General features: G+C 41.6%; 1 protein-coding gene across 2 annotated transcripts in view; it reads left to right on the top strand.

The window, feature by feature from the left end:
• Positions 1-918: 918 nt before the first annotated feature.
• LOC130865851 (dicarboxylate carrier SLC25A8) overlaps positions 919-16,602 on the top strand; it is a 28,209-nt gene continuing 12,525 nt past the window's right edge. The window contains exons 1-2 of one of the 2 annotated variants that reach the window (XM_057756918.1): positions 919-2,014; positions 10,106-10,157. The gene's annotated coding sequence lies outside the window, so the exon portion shown is untranslated. Of the gene's footprint in view, positions 2,015-7,278; positions 7,391-10,105; positions 10,158-16,602 lie in introns of those variants that run through there. The other variant, XM_057756919.1, reaches the window with a different exon arrangement.

Below are 16,602 nucleotides of genomic sequence, written 5' to 3'. Positions count from 1 at the left end.
ACTGAGTCATCTTTGATGACCATGGAACAATTTTTCCCTCTACCTTCATGAGCTCTCAAGTTGTGGCCCGCAAGGTCTTGATCTGTATCATATTCATTAAATCCCTTAAGAAAAGTGATTTGCTTTGATGGTACTGAAGATTGTGTTCCCACCCATTCCTGTTTCACGTGGTTCCAGGACTCCAGCTCTTGACATCCTACCTTAAAGGACAGTTTCCCCATCACCACTGAAGAACCAGGTGCTGAATCATTAATTTCATATGTCAGATTAGGGCCAAATGTCTTTGATATTCAACGCCAAAGTGAAATTACTAAATACGCTTTTATTGTGAATCACACACCGCTAAGGAAAAGATTTCTGCATGGTAGATGTTTGTCAGTCCATTTTTGTGAGTTCAGATTGAACACCTTGGGAAGAGCCCATGGGTTCTATTCTCTGCCTGTACATCCCCAATGATGGGATTGATTAATGCCTGTCAAATGGCAAGCTTTCAACAAATTGATTAAATTGACCTTCCCCCAACCAATAACTTCTAGTCATTTATTCATTCAAAGTTACTGGAACTAGCGCGTTAGCTAATCTCCATAGAAAGTGTGAAGGATTTTCTCCCCAAAGGATCTCTAAATGAAACAATGCATGGGTTGTTTATAAAAAAATAAACATCACGTCTAAACCTAGTGCTATGTTTTTGTATTTCTGCCCTAGGTTGACTTCTGTTCTCCCCGGAGAGCCGGATTAAGGATGTGCTTGCTGCCCTTGAGTCTCCTTCCTTTGTAGTTATTTTGGCTAGTCTGGTTATACTAGCGCCGCCCCGCCCCCCCCCCCACCGGCGGTTTCGGGGTGCGCTGCCAAGCCCGGGAGCACGTAGCTCACGCAGCAAGGTGGGTGGGGCCTCTAAGAATGGTCGAGCCGCTCGTTGTGGGGCGCTGCCCTCTTCCTCACCACCTCCCTTTCCCTGTGGTTTGTGGTATCGCAAGAGGGACAGAAGGAGTCCTCCTGGGTCCAGGCTCTGCCAGGCTGCCGGGAGCGCGAATGCCCGCAAGCGTGCGCCCGTGGGAGGCGACTGCGCTCTTCCCTCAGGGGCCCAGCGCTGTGGTGAGGATCCTCACGGTCAGCCTGGCCTCTCACTGGCCGTGGACCAGGACTCCAGGCCGCGCAACATAGCCCCGAGGCGCCTCGTCAATGCTCGCGCTCCACCTCACCCCCTCAGCTTCCTTCCTCCATTCTGCACTCCGGAGAGCAAGCGCGGGCTGGATCCGAACCTGGGCAATCCTCTTGCCTTTTAACTTAGTGGTACCTGGCCCGCTGCCCGCGCGCTATTTGTGAGGTGTGACCCGGCGAAGGAAGCGCTTGTTGGGCGTGGGGCTCCGCGGCGGTGACGAAGAGGGCGCGCGGGATAATGAGCTGGGCAGCTACAAGCTGCAACCGCTTTTAGCTTGCTGAGCGGGTCCATCTGCAAGCATGGCCATGCTCGAACCAGGTGTCCCAATGCTTTAAGGCCGGAGCACCCAGATCACGGCGCACTGCGGCTGGGGCTGTTGGGACGTTCCTTTATTAATTTATTTGTGGAGAGCTATCTCTGAGCATCCGCGGTGGCCAGCACCAGGAGCATTGAGCTGGAGCAATTTGGAAGAACGGGACAGAAGGCCACGGCCAGGGTCGCGGAGAGGTGCTCCCAGCTCCTCCGGGGCCAGCAGCATCTCTAGCCCCAAGGGCAATGGGCTCTTCCTCAGCCTGGTGCACATTGCTCACTGCAACTTCTACTGCACCTCGGATTTGCAGGACTTAAACTCAGAGAAGAAGGCCAAGAAGGCATGCTTCTACCGGAATGGGGACCGTTACTTCAGAGGCCTGGTCTTTGCCATCTCCAATGATCGCTTTCATTCCTTTGATGTGCTCCTCATAGAGCTGACCTGCTTCCTGTCTGACAATGTGAACCTGCCTCAGGGCGTCCGAACAATCTACACCATAGATGGCAGTCGGAAGGTCACCAGCTTGGACAAGCTGCTGGAAGGTAGGTGGGTTAACTCAGTGGTAGAGGGCTGCTTTACAAGATTCCAGCTCGTGGTTCTAAGCCCGTGGGTCATGACCTCCTGTGGCTGAATGACCCTTTCACAGGGGACATAACAGATATCCCGCATATCAGATATTTTGATTACAATTCATAACAGTAGCAAAATTGCAGTTATGAAGTAGCAATGATGTAGCATTAATTCTAATTGCTATTAATAATAAAAACCGAGAGTCAGATACTGGGAGTTAATGCTGAGGATCAGAGAAACAGAGTGTCAGCCATTACAGATTTTTTACCTCTACCAGGGCTCAAACTGAGGTGCATCTCCAGACTGTATCTGTCTCCACTAAACCTTCAGACTGCAGTGCTCTTGACTCCTCCCTCCTTATAGTCCTGTCTAGTCCTATCTACCTCCCTATTGCTGGGATCAAAGGTGTGAGCCCCCACTCCCTGGCTTCTAGTGGTTTAGCTCTGCACTAGAATCTTTAGACAAGCTTTGTTCAGTACACCGTGAAATATGGACTGGGGTCACCACAGCGTAAGGAACTACTTTAAAGGGTCACAGCTTTAATAAGGTGGAGATCCACTGCTCTAGAGCACCACCACTAATAGTGGTAAAACAATCTACATAAAAATCTTGCATACAAATGATAGATATTGCTAACTGAATTGCAATTTAAAGATATTTATAAATATAAATACGATATCCAAAGGTTCCATACTGCAATGCTATCCAAGCACAGTGGCCATGAAAGAACTGGGCAACCTTCACAACCTGTGAAAATGTAAGCTTGCAGGATAAAGCTGCAGGTACTGTTTGTGCTAACTGAACTGCTATTCACGGTTCCCTTTAGTGCTTAATGCTATGTTGGTGTGTAGAATTGATGTAATGGCCTTCAGAATGCCATGCACTGAGCCAGCTATATAGCTAACTGACTTCTATTCCTAGTAAGTGTATGTTCTCTGCCCTTAACTTGCTGTGAGCATATCTTTATATTAGGTATTATCTTATTTTCCCAACTATTTTCTCTCCAAGTTACATACTTTGCACTCAAAGAGTTAGAGCTTTGGGTAGTAATTTGTGTGTCTGTGCTTCATTTAGAAGTAGTTATTTAGATGTATTTCTCAATGGGGTGATGCATACATTTTATCATAAAAACCAACACAAAATTAAAATTCCCATTGTGAACTCTAAGGATATCTTACCCTTGACCAGGTCTGGGGAACTGAAGGCAGACCACGGATCTGTTAGTTTACACTACTGCATGAGAATTATTTTAGTTCTCATTAGTAGAATTTCAGTTTTCACATTTAGCTAATTTCTTAGGTCTTAAGACAAACTTCTGTATTGTCGTTTTATTTGTATTTTAAAAAATAAAGCTTGCCTGAAGCTTGGAAAAGTAAAACAGCCATGTTGGCCAGTCTTACTGACTATGCAGCATACTTTAATCCCAGTATTTACAATGACATACACCTTAAATCCCAGTAGTTACAATGACATACACCTTTAATCAGTAGCCATCCTAGTTTACCATAGAAACCAAGCAGTGGTGGTGCATGCCCTTAATCCCGGAACTAGAGATGATTATAAAAAGGGAGGCGACAGCTCTCAGTCACAGTCTCATTCTGAGACTTCCCAGAGGCAGCATCACCATTTTCAGACGGAGGTTAAGTTCAGAGTCAGTGACTGACTGCTTTGCTTTTCTGGTCTTCAGGTTGAACCCTAATACCTATCTCTGAGTTTTTATTAATCATGCTCCCACTCCTATATCTCTATGTGGAAACCTCTGTATATAGACATACCTTTCTTCATATCTGAATCCACAGTAGCTTCTCTGCACCTTCCCTGGTGGAAAGGATCATAAACCCAACAGTTGGATGTATCTTCAGGAGAGGACTGTGCTTAGCTTTCAGATGTGTTGAAAATGTGGTCATAGAGGTCACCCACCTCCTTTTGTGTCCACCACAGATGGAAGTGACAGGGATGCTCCTGGGGCCTGACACAGGGGTTCAGTGCACATAGTACTGCAGCTGGAGCAGGGGATTTTGTGTTATCTTGATGTTTCCCATAATTTTTACTTCAGCCAGTGCACAGTTTGGTTAGAAAACCCAATTAAATCGTTTGACACAGTAAACGAATAAAACAGTCTTACTTTTTCCTACTCTGTATTTTTCTTAGCAACTATGTGGGGTACTCATCTTCTGATGTAAATGAGCATCTTTGATTACAATCCACTCAGAAGCTCACCCACATTAGGCTTCACTAAGAGCACACATAACTGAATGTGGTTTTCCTTGGTTGCATTCTTTTGGGGAAATTTTACCTTATGTTTGAAAATTAGGAAAGCATTGAAATTCCTAAGATTTACCAGTATTAACTATTAAATGTCTTTCTACGTTTTCTTCTGCATTCCCTTCTTTAAGTGTGATGAATGCATGTCTTTCAATATGTCCGTCATTTTCTCCAGGAGTGAAGAGCCTGTGTTTCAGGCTTAATCAGGTTTTGTTTACCTCATAAGGTTGTCTGCTTGCTCCTTCTACAAGAATGAAGTAAAACCATGGGCTCCAGATTTCATGTCACAGAATTTGACTTGAATGTCAGGATTATTTATAAACTAGTTAGTGACCTAAATAATTAAATTGTAGCAAATGTGAGAACGATATTGACTTACACACAAGTAGTCTAAAACTGCTGGTGTATGAATTCCCTACTTTGTAAATCATATGTAGTTCTCCCACAGCCAGCATCACTCTCAATAGTGGAAAACTTCAAAGCTTCTACTTCAGGAGGTGGAGGATATACTCACACTCACCCCATAAGCAACTGAGGGCCCCAAAAAGAAGAGATTATTTAATTTTTTTAATCTTAATTTTATTTATTTATTTATTTATTTATTTTTTTCGAGACAGGGTTTCTCTGTGTCTTTGGAGCCTGTCCTGGAACTAGTTCTTGTAGACCAGGTTGGTCTCGACCTCACAGAGATCCGCCTGCCTCTGCCTCCCGAGTGCTGGGATTAAAGGCATGCGCCACCATCGCCTGGCGAAGAAGAGATTTTTTATAAAGCCAAAGGTGTTGGAAGAAGTGGCTATGTCAGCAGTTCTCAACTAGTGGGTTGTGATTCCTTTAGAATTTGGACAACTCTTTTGCAGGGGTATTCTAAGTGTCTAAGACCACTGGAAAACAAAAATATTTACTTATGACTCATAACACTAGCAAAATCATTTATGAAGTAGCAATGAAAATAATTTTATGGTTGGGAGTCACCAGAGCATGAGGAACTGTATTAAAGGGTCACAGCATTAGGAAGGCTGGTAACCACTCGTCTATGTCCTAGATTATAACCAGGGTTTGTTTTCAGAGCAACTAGGGAAAGTAAAAACCTTACCTATGCTTTCATAACCTGTCTACCAGTGACTGTTTCAGCTGGACCAGGGTGAGGCTTGGATCTGCTGAAGGAACAAGATCACCTAACTTAAAAAAAAAAAAACCCAAAACTTTCTTAACTAACTAGAGAATGATTATGAGAAACCAATAGCTTGTAAGCTCAGTGTGCAGAAAACTGTATGTGTGCACATGCACACCATGGAAGCGTGAAATTCTATTCTGTGGACACCTTGACTCAGAACTTCCCAAATTATAGAACTGGTCTACATGTTTCTCGTAGGAACATTATGAAGGGAAAGCGGGGACAGGGAAGGAGTTAACTACCTGTAACTGCACAATCACATGAAGGGCTTGCTCTTATTCTTGTTTCTGTTCTTCCAAGCCCATGCACAGAAGGAAATTAAGACATGAGTTGAAAAGCGTGTGTCCTGGGTGGTTTGTCAGCTGTGCAGGGCCTGGTTGATCAAAGGAGATGGACATAGAAAATCTGCTCACTTTCTTTTTACCTTGTTTTTTATCTTTAAGAAGACTTTACCACTGACTTAATATCTTCCTGTCTTAAGAAACAACTATCTTCTCTTGCTAAGGTTATTTTTATATAGTCTTCTATTACACATTTTGAGTCAGAACATTCATCAAGTTTTCATCAAAAATAAACATGGCAAGAATTTTTTTGATATGGCTTGTACTTTTTCTGTAAAATTCAATGATAGCACCATCATATTTTTCTCACTAATACATACATGTGCATTGCATGGCTTTATTAATTTGATAACTATTTTTGAAATTTTGTACAGTTTTCTTATGACCATACTGTCAAATGGTTCTATGGAGATGACAACTTGGGTGGTGATGGTTGGGGAAGACTTCAGGGTGCTGCTGTAGGAGTGGTATAGTTTAGGATTGGTTCCCTGCATCTCCCAGGCAGAACCCTAACAATTCGTCTCAACAGATGACATGGCATGTCCTCAGCATTCCTTTCCACATCCCTGATCTGTCACTCATTGTGCAGGAGACTTTGGGCATTTCTGAGGTTCTCTACTAATCAGGTCCTGGAGAACATTTTGATAATAGTCAGTATTGACATTATTAGCTTATCCTCAGGCTTTCTTTGTCATTATTTTGGTTAAAATATTTATGACTCATCTGATATAATTACTATATCAAGAATGAATCTTTTTGTACTAAATATATGAAATAATGTGTTCTTTGTAATTATATCTCAGAGAAAATCTTAGCATGTAACCTTCCATGTCAAAAAGTCAGTACCAATATAATTGAGTAAGTTATATATTTCTTGGAAAAGTACCATCTTTTCAGTAGGAATTTTAGAAATTTTGGAATGTAAAAAATTTAGATATCAATAAACAATAGGCAAGCAGTATAGTCTCTGTGCCCTTCTTAATTAAACAAAAGCCTGATTAAGCTTTGAGAAATGACTATCATTTTAGCTTAATATCTGCTCCCTTTTAAGAAGATATAGAAAAAGTTGTCCACTTGAAGTTTTAGTTTTATTTTAAATTTATATTCCTCTAGAGAAAACAGTGCCAGCAGTATGCTGCTTTGAGGAGCCAAACCTTTCATGCATGATTAATATGTTAGCTCCTTTCTGAATTTGTATACTTCCTTTTTAACCGAACCCATTTATTTACATTTGCCAGAGACTTTCTGTTGAATTTGACTGAAACCTCCAGTCAATTTGGGCTAGGTCTGTCCTTAGATTAGCAGCCAGTGCTGCGAATGCTGTGCCGTGTCTCTTTCTGCTCAACTGCTTTTGTCACTCTGACCTCACTAACCAATGAGAGCCTCCAGCCGACCCTACAGTCAAATGGGAGGGTTCTTCCAGGAGCCAGGCTTCCGGTTTAGTGCTTCCCGAAGAAACCACATCCTCTTCCATGCACTGCGCCTGTAGGGAGAGAGAGTTTATCAGCTAGGCAGCTGCACCACGGTTAGTGTTTGTTCTCCACAGATGGGAGGAGCGGTGGGCTAAGGTGAGTGAGGTGCCAAAGTCCCCAGGTGGGGAGTAATGGCCGGTCTTTGTGCACGTGGCAGCTCTCCCCATGTGCAGAGGAGTGGCTTGGCTTGGCGGGTGAAGTCGGGGGTCGCTGTTCCCAAACTAGGTTGAGTTGTGGCTGTTGTGTGGTGCGTCTTTTCCTGGCTGGGTGGGAGCCAGTGGACAGTCAGAGTTTAGTGTGTTCCTGCCTATTTCTAAGTAGTCCTAAGTGATCCTTGCAACACCCTGCTTGCAGCCTCTGAAAAAATTCACGGCATGGGCTGTGTCTGCAGGGAGCAGATTGCCTGGAGCTGCAAATGGTGGAGCTTGTAAATGGTTTCTCCTGTATAGAGTAGCACTCGTCTGCTAAACTGTGAAGTAGGATTGCGTAATTGTTTTTTTTTTTGCTTTTAATAAAATTTTTTATTTTATTTTTATTAATTAATTAATTAAATTAATTTAATTATTAAAGATTTCTGCCTCTTCCCCCCACCACCTCCTACCCCCCCCAATCAAGTCTTCCTCCCTCCTCAGCCCAAAGAGCAATCAGGTTTCCCTGCCCTGTGGGAGGTCCAAGGACCACCCACCTCTATCCAGGTCTATTAAGGGGAGCTGCAGTCCTGGTGTGATAGGATATTCTGCTTGTTATATCACTGTCCAGTGTACAAACAGAGTCATGCTTTTTGTGTGCAGTTCGAAGATAGACTGTAAAACTGACAATATGGTTTCTATGAAGTTCTAAATATTACAGTCTCCTTTCAAGTTTGTCTTATAAATGTTTAAAATAGTTTAATAGCTGGTAGAACTACAGTGCTGTTGATTTAGCAATGCATGATTAAACTGTTCTAACTTTCTGTTACCACCAGTTGTAATGGTATTCTTCATTGATGTTTAGTTCCAGGATACTAAATTAAATTCCATTTTTTAAATATTTTTATAAATATTTATCCTAAATATTTTTATCCTAAATATTTTTATAAATACTTATCCTAAATACTTTTATATTTATCCTTAATATTTATCCCGTTCCTGATTGCTATACCTTTGTTTTAAGGTCTTTTTTTTTTGAGTTTTGGGTTTCTGTGGCTTTGAACTCACAGAGATCTGCCTGTGTCTGCCTCCTAAGTGCTGGTAGTAAAGATGTGCACCACCACTTAGATGTGAGTTATCCAGAAACAGGCTTATGCCAAACAGTGGTGCATGAGAATTGTCTGAATTCTGTCAATCATACTTTAAATAAACGCTGATTGGCCAGGCAGGAAGTATAGGTGGGTCAACCAGATAGGAAGTAGAGGTGTGGTGATGAGGACAGGAGTATTCTGGGAAGAAGGAAGCTCTTCCCATACTCCTGCCCAGACTCCTAAGAAGCAACATGTGATCTGCCCTGCTGTGAAAGGTACTGAGCCACATGGCTAATTTACCAATCAGTTTTATATATTATGTAGATCTTTGTGTGATTTTCCTTAGGGTTTGCCAGTTGTGGGGAACTGGGCAGTGAAGAAATCCCAACATGCAGGTCCCTGCCATGTTACAGAATGGCGTCTATGGTGTAAACTGCAACTACAGAAAGCCTGATAAAGTTTGGAACGAATATAGTTAGCATGTTTTCTTGGTAGCAGCAATTTCTTGGTTCTGCTTCCTAGAGGCAAGCAAGCTCTCTCATCCAAGAGAAGCTTCCTGACTCAGTTTTAGCTGCCAAACCCTGAAGCTCTTTAAGAGGTCTTGCTTTGAAACACTTAAATGGTGTTGATGAAAACCTGAACATGTGCTTCTCGGTTTTCAGCTGCAGCAGAAAAAAAGCTGCACCATTTTAATATGCTTGCTTTCTATTCCTTCCTGCCAGGGCAAACTCTGATTCTTTCAGGCAGGCATTCTGACTAAGAAAGCAAGTGATTATGGTCTGTGAGCAGAATGCTGCTGCTTTCTTGCTGTCTGGAAATTTGAAACACTGTAGAGTTGTGGCAATGAAGGCTGCTCTGGCTGGTACCTCAGCCACAAGGCTAGCATCACAGAAAGCTAAGGAATGTGCTAGATCCAGCTGATATATACAGTAAAGAGAGATTCAAAGCTGAAGAAAACCACTAAATGGTTTATGGTATGTTTAAAATATATGCATGGCAAAGGTCAAAGGTTTTTTTTTTTTTTTTTTTTTTTTGGTTTTTCGAGACAGGGTTTCTCTGTGGCTTTGGAGCCTGTCCTGGAACTAGCTCTGTACACCTGGCTCAAAGTTCTTAAAGTGGAAAAAAAAGAGTACTTGGTTGTGGTGGTAGTACACACCTTTAATCCCAACACTTGGGAGCCAGAAGTAGATCGGTTGTGAGACTTCAGTCTCACTTGGGGCAGAGGAAGATTGACCTTTGTGACTTCAAGGTGTGGCAGGACACACCTTTAATCCCAATGCCTGGGAGGCCTGGACAGACAGGTCTCCATGATAGCACACACCTTTAATCTCAGCACTGCTAACTCAGATCTCTTTGAGTTCAAGGACAGCGTTCAGAGTTATTCCAGGACAAAGTTACACAGAGAACCTGTCTTTTTAAGTAAAAGTGAAAATAGAAGAAATACAGGTTCAGTAAAGCCACATAAAGATGGAAAATACACAGGGAATCTTGTTACTAAATGTTGTTATGCTCTCTTTGAATTGTTTCAATGTTGGCCGTTCATGTTACAAAACAGCATTACTAATAATATGGTTTCTTTGTCATTATTTCAGGTCTGAGCACTTGGGAAGAAACAAGCATCCACCCATCCAATCCTTACAGAAGGTAAGGCACATTGCTTTGTGGAAGTTCCAAGGCATTCTCTACTAGGTAGGATGTAACAAGGTATCCATCTAAAGAGAATACTTTCCCAAAAAGCCAGTAGAAGCAGTAGAGATAAATTCTGGTTCCACTCCCAGTGACCCATCAGTCTTCCTGAGCCATATCACTGTCAACCACATTCCAAATGAATAGTTTGGACCTATGCTGGTTCCTTCCCAGTCTTAGTGGTGTTGGTTAGCTCCCATTAGCTCAGTTAAACTGTTTCAGTGGGTGAGCCCATCATGGTCTTGACCTCTTTGCTCATATTCTCACTCCTTCCACTCTTCAATTGAACTTTGAAAGATCAGTCCAGAGCTTTGATGTGTGTCTCTGCCTCTGCTTCCATCATTCGATGGATGTGTGTTCTTTGGTGATATTTAAGTTATTCATCATTCTGACTACAAGAGAAGGCCAGCTCAGGTCCCCCCTTCTCTATTGCTTAGGGTCTTATCTCTGGTCATCCTTGTGGATTCCTAGGAATTTACTAAAGTCATGTTTCTTGATAACCTCATAATGGCTCCCTCTATCAAGATATCTCTTTCCTTGCTCTCATCTCTGACCTTCCTCTATCTCAATGATCCCATTTCCTCAAGTTCTCTTCACCCCTCCCCTTTCCCCCTTCTCTTCTCCTACCTTTCTTTTTCCCCATCCTTGTGTTCCCATTTTATTTCAGCTGATCTTTTATATTTTGAATTCCAAGTGGATTTATATGTTTTTCTTAGGGTTCACATTGTTACTTAGCTTCTAGGATCATGAACTATAGGGTCAATATCCTCTTTTTATAGCTAATATCCACTTATCATTGAGTACATAATACCATATTCATCTTTTTGGGTCTGAGTTACCTGACTCAGGATGGTGTTTTCTAGTTCCATCCATTTGCATGTAGAATTTAACATATCTTTTTGTTTTACCACTGAGTAGTAATCTAACTATGTGAATGTTCCACATTTTCTTTATCCATTCTTCAGTTGAGGGGTATTCAGTGTGTTACCAGGTTCTGACTATTACAAAAAAATGCTTCTATGAACATAGTTGAACATATATCTTTGTAGTATGATTGCACGTCTTTTTGTTATAATTCCAATAGTGGCATTTTTGGATCTTGGGGTGCTTTGATTCCCAGTTTTCTGTGAAACATCCATAGTTACTTATAAAGTGGTTGCACAAGTTTGCATTCCCAACAGTTACTTCACATCCTTTTCAGCTTATGTTATTATCATTGGTGTTTTTGGACTTAGCCATTCTGACATGTGCTTTTATATTTTTTAGATATCTTTCTTGTACCTCTGATCTCTCCAAGACCTTTATCATGATGGGGTATCATATTTTGTCAAATGCTCTTTCAGCATCTAATGAGTTGGTCATACGGTTTTTTCTTTTCTTTTATAGGTGAGTTGACACCATTGATATTAAGTGCTATTAATGACCAGTGGTTGTTAATTCCTGTTCTTTTTCAGTCGGAGTTGTTGTGTGTTTCCCTTCCTTTGGTTTTGCTGATGTGAGGATATCTGTTGCTTTAGTTTTTATTGGTGAAGTGAGTTCCTTTGTTTGGGATTTCCTTCTAGTACTTTCTGTAAGCCTGGGTTAACTTAGTTGTTTATATCCCTTGCCATCTATCTAAACCTGTTAGGACCTCAAGGATAAATTAATCACCTTATATCTTCATCAGTGTTCCAAATTAGTCATACCAAAAATATCATGTTTATTACTTTTATTTATAATTTTTTCTTTTTTCTTTTTGTTTAAAAAATATCCTCATTATGAATCTCTGGCTGTCCTGGAACTCACTGTATAGACTAGAATCTTGTAGAAAATCAGCGTTATTTGCCCACCTTATCTCCAATGTATCTGAATTATAGTTGGGCACATCACAGACAACTAAATTAATAAATTTTTGTTGTTTAAGACAAGGTTTCTTTGTGTAGCTTTGGCTGTCCTGAAACTAGCTTTGTAGACCAGGCTGACCTTGAGTTTATATAGACCAACTTTTCTCACACTATGTAGTTTAGAATTGTTTTGAACACTTAGTCCTGCTTCTGTGTCTCAGTGCTGGAAAGAAATTCTTGTAACCGCTGCAAGGCTGGGTCTTAAGTGGTCAGTGAGAAGGAAAATAGATGAGTGTCCTCCAACTTATTTGCACTATAAGGGAAAGGGTTTATTATACTGGTCACTAATTCTGTAATGGGCTAGGGGTGGGGCGTTGGTAGAGGTGGTTGGCGCTCTGGGTAGGTGGGGCGTTGCCACGGCCGGGGGGTGGGGGCCGGGTGACCGGGCACTCTGGGTCAGCGGGCCCTTAGGGGGACTGGGGGGCTGTGGTTATGGCCTGGCTATGGCTGAGGCTTGGCTAGGGGTGGGGCATTGCTAGGGTTTGGTGGTGCCGGGGGTTGTGCGTTGCCAGGGCCGGGGAGGGGCCCTAAGGACTCGGGGTGACTGTGTTGCCGGGGGCGGGGTGTGTGGTCCCCGCGGTGCGTGTCCGGGACCGTGGACACTCCCCCGAGCCTTGCATGGACGGCCCTGCCGCTCTCCGTAGCCCCTGGGGCTCCTGGACCCGATTCCCGGTCCAGGACTACGTCTACCATGATTCCTCTCGGCGGCCATTTTTCCTGTAGTCCGGTACCAGTCTGTGACGGACTCGTTCTCCCAGGATCCCCGGGCTTCCAGCCCGGGTCCTTCCTTCCTTCCTTCCTTCCTTCCTTCCTTCCTTCCTTCCTTCCTCCCTCCCTCCCTCCCTCCCTCCCTCCCTCCCTCCCTCCACCAGAGCCCATGCCCCCGGTGTCCTGGATGGCCGTGGGGAGTGGAAGGGGAGACTCTGCAAGCCTGGAGATTATGCTTGTAATACCACAGTCCAGTGTACAAACAGAGTCATGCTCTTGGTGTGCAGTGGGAAGAGAGATTTGAAAATTGATGGTGTGGTTTCTAGAATTTTTGAATATTGCATTCACTTTCCGGTTTGTCTTATAAATGTTTCAAAGCTGGTAGTATTATGGTGATGTTTATTGTCTTTTTAGCAATACATAATTATAATGCTTCTAACTTTTTGCTATCACCAGCCACAATGACATGATTCAGTGCTGTTTAGTGGAACAAAGTCATACAGTCTCTTATTAATGTCGTTCTTTCTCTCAGGGAAGGGACTACTCCATTTCAAATTTAGGATAGATAAGTGTTCTATTATAATTTTTTTTATCATTTTAAAGCATCATTTATTGGTGTCATTTTTAGCATTTATTTAATTTAGATGCATTACTGGTATATTTTTCGATGTTTTCTAGTTTAAGAATTTCATTCCATTTTTTTCTTAAGTGCTGTTTGTTTATTTATATCAGTTTATAGCAGGGTTTCTTAACTTTTGTGGTCACAGCTTCTTATGGGTGATCAAATGATCCTATCACAGGACTGGCCTAAGACCATCAGAAAGCACGGATATTTTATATTATAATTCATAACAGTAGCAAAAATATAGTTATGAAGTAGCAATGAAAATAAGTTTTTAGTTGAGTTTCAACACATCAGGAGGAACTCTTTTAAATGGTCACAACATTAGGAAGATCGACAACAACTGGTTTGTATCAGTGTCTCCTGTAACTCAGGCTTACCTCACAATATCTAATTGGGAATTGCTTTGAACACCTAATTCTGCCTCTGCTACCCAGTGCTGGAAAGATAGTCCTGCAACTCCAACCAGGATGGACCTTGACTGGTCTGTGTAAAGGAGAAATAGATCAATGAATGAGTACACTCCAACTTCTCTAGATTTTATTGTGAATTTACAAGTGTAGTAGGACTGATGTAAGATTTAGTTCACTGAGCAACTGTAAAGCAAACATAGTCACAATGGAAAAATGGATGGGCAGGAAAGAGTATGAAAGTTTTCCTGCTGGGACGGTAGTTGACATTAGCAATGAGTAGTGACACACCACAAACTTTGCATTCAAGAATCTATATAAAAACATAATTAAACAGGTTGTTTCCTGATTCTCTTGTTTTGCTCTAAGGATCTGTTTGGAGGACCACAAGCCATGCTATGTTGAATCTATGAGCTACTGTCCTCAGACCAGGAAGAGCAGTTTGGCTGAGCTGTCAGAACTGCTTGGATAGGGATGAATCAGGAGTCAGACATGTTCTGTTCTTCTTTGTGGTGACCTGGGTAGTGGCTCTTGAACTCTGAGCTTTTTTGAGTGTGGTGGAGGCTCTGCCATCCTGGCATATTGTTTCCTGATGCTTTGTAATTGCGAATTTCTTTAAACAATGCTGGCTATATTTCAGGATTAGGCTTTGACTGGTCTATGAGAGCCAAAATAAACCAGCTAATGAGTGACCTCTTGTCTCTCTGACTTTTCCTGTGTGATTGTAGATAAAGACGGATCTGTGAATGAATTGAGTGCATAGACAAAGTTTGAAGCTGGTAGATTCACAGTACAGAAAAGGAGAGACAGGAGAACTTTCCTATTTCAACAGTAACTGAGATTAGCAATGTTTAACTATGTACTGATTGCCTAATTAGGAATTAGTTAATTAATTTTTGATGCTCCATAAATGTCCTGATGGTCATTTCTTGGTGTCCACAGAATAGGCAATGAAGAATCTTGACTGACCTTATTATGAAACCCAATTGCTATAGTTACAATAGTTCAAACAAAATAGATCATAGTTAAATGTTGTGTCCCTGCCTAACAGGACTGTTACTGGTTTTAGATATATACCCTGAGTTAAAAGATTTAGATATCTTTGATGTGCTTTATTACAAATCCCTAGATTATGGAGCCCATGGCCATAAATCCTGTTTCAACTTTTCAAAATAATTTCTTGAGATTATAACTATATCATATCCACATTTTCTTTTCTGTCCCCAAGCCCTATTATGACCCTCCAGTGCCTTCTAATTTATGGCCTTCTTTACTTTATCAATAGTTGTGAATGTGACCTGTGTTTGGCTGCAGGTTTTCTCAGGTATTATATGATGGGTTGGCTACACTGCACATTGAGTGTTTAATGGCATGTCCACACAAAGGACATCCCTGTGGTTTGGATGAGGAACAGGATATGCTCTCGGAACGTTGATGAAACCCGTACTAAAATACAGACTTTCTGCACAAAGGCCCTGCCTCCTGGTCTGTAAGGGCAGAACATAAAGTTCTGTTATATGTTAGTAATTTGCTCTCTGATCATCCATTATTGGTGCTGATAATATTCTGAGGCCCAGCAGGGTGGTATTAGCCAGTGATGGACTCTGCGAAGGCTTAGTAAGCAGGAATAACAATGTGTGCTAGCTTACAGGTGGTTCTTTTCATGATTCTTTGCTGCTTTTCTTGTAATGACTTGTATGGAAGACCACAATCTATGCCATGGTGAGTGTAGGGTGTTCATATAAGGTCTGTTGAGCTGGCATATCTGCTGACATTTGGATGGAACATGAGCCAGGCTATGTTTCTGTTGTTCTGCGTAGTGACCTGGCCAGTGGTCCTTGTCCTCTGAGCCTCTGTGAGTATGGATTTTCTGGGAAGAGGGAGACTCTGCAGCTCTCGTATGGTAGAATATTATGCTTGTAATATCATTTTAGAGTCTACACACAGGGTCATGCTTTCGGTGTGCAGTGGGAAGATAGATTGGAAAACCGATGATACGTTTTCTAAAATTTTTGAATATTGCATTCCACTTTCAAGTTTTTCTTATAAATGTCTCAAATATTTTAAAAGGTGGTAGAACTATAGTGGTGTTGATTGTCTTTTTGCAATACATAATTAGAATGCTTCTAACTTTCTGCTCTCACCAGCCACAATGATATGATTCAGTGATCTTTAGTTCTAGTTGACAAAAGGAACTACCAAAGTTTCTCAGGTGTTCATGTTATTGGGCAGGTAGATAGTGCAGAATCTGTATCTTGTGATATAATCCTTGTGACAGGAAGCAGATATTAAATTATTTTTCATAATTATTTTTTAATAACCTCATTGATCACTCTGAGTGTTTCCACTGTGACTGTAGCTTTGTAATCAACTTTTCTGTTATAAATTTTTTGAAATCGTCATTGAAATATAGTCATTATATGCTTCCAATTTACTATACACAGCATAATGTTCCCAAGAATTGGTTATTTGCTTCTTCATTTACTGAGGTTTTGTTTTTCTTGTTGCTGTTAATCTATGAAAGATTTTGGTTTATTGGCTAAAATGTCTTTGTAGGTGGTTCCTCATATATTCTGAATTCCAATACCAACATTCAAGTTTAGAGGCTCACAAATATCTATTATTCCATATCCTGTATACGTGCAGAGAACATTCATTCTCATGTGCAAAGATTTGTAAAAAATAGCAATAAACTTGTTTTCAAAAGTGCCTGTACACAGGCAGTGGTGGTGCATGTCTTTAATCCTATCACTCATAACACAGAGGTAGGCCAACCTGGT

This window comes from Chionomys nivalis, chromosome 24, assembly GCF_950005125.1.
Source record: "Chionomys nivalis chromosome 24, mChiNiv1.1, whole genome shotgun sequence".
Classification (NCBI taxonomy): Eukaryota; Metazoa; Chordata; class Mammalia; order Rodentia; family Cricetidae; genus Chionomys; species Chionomys nivalis.
This window is presented reverse-complemented; position numbering and strand designations above follow the sequence as displayed.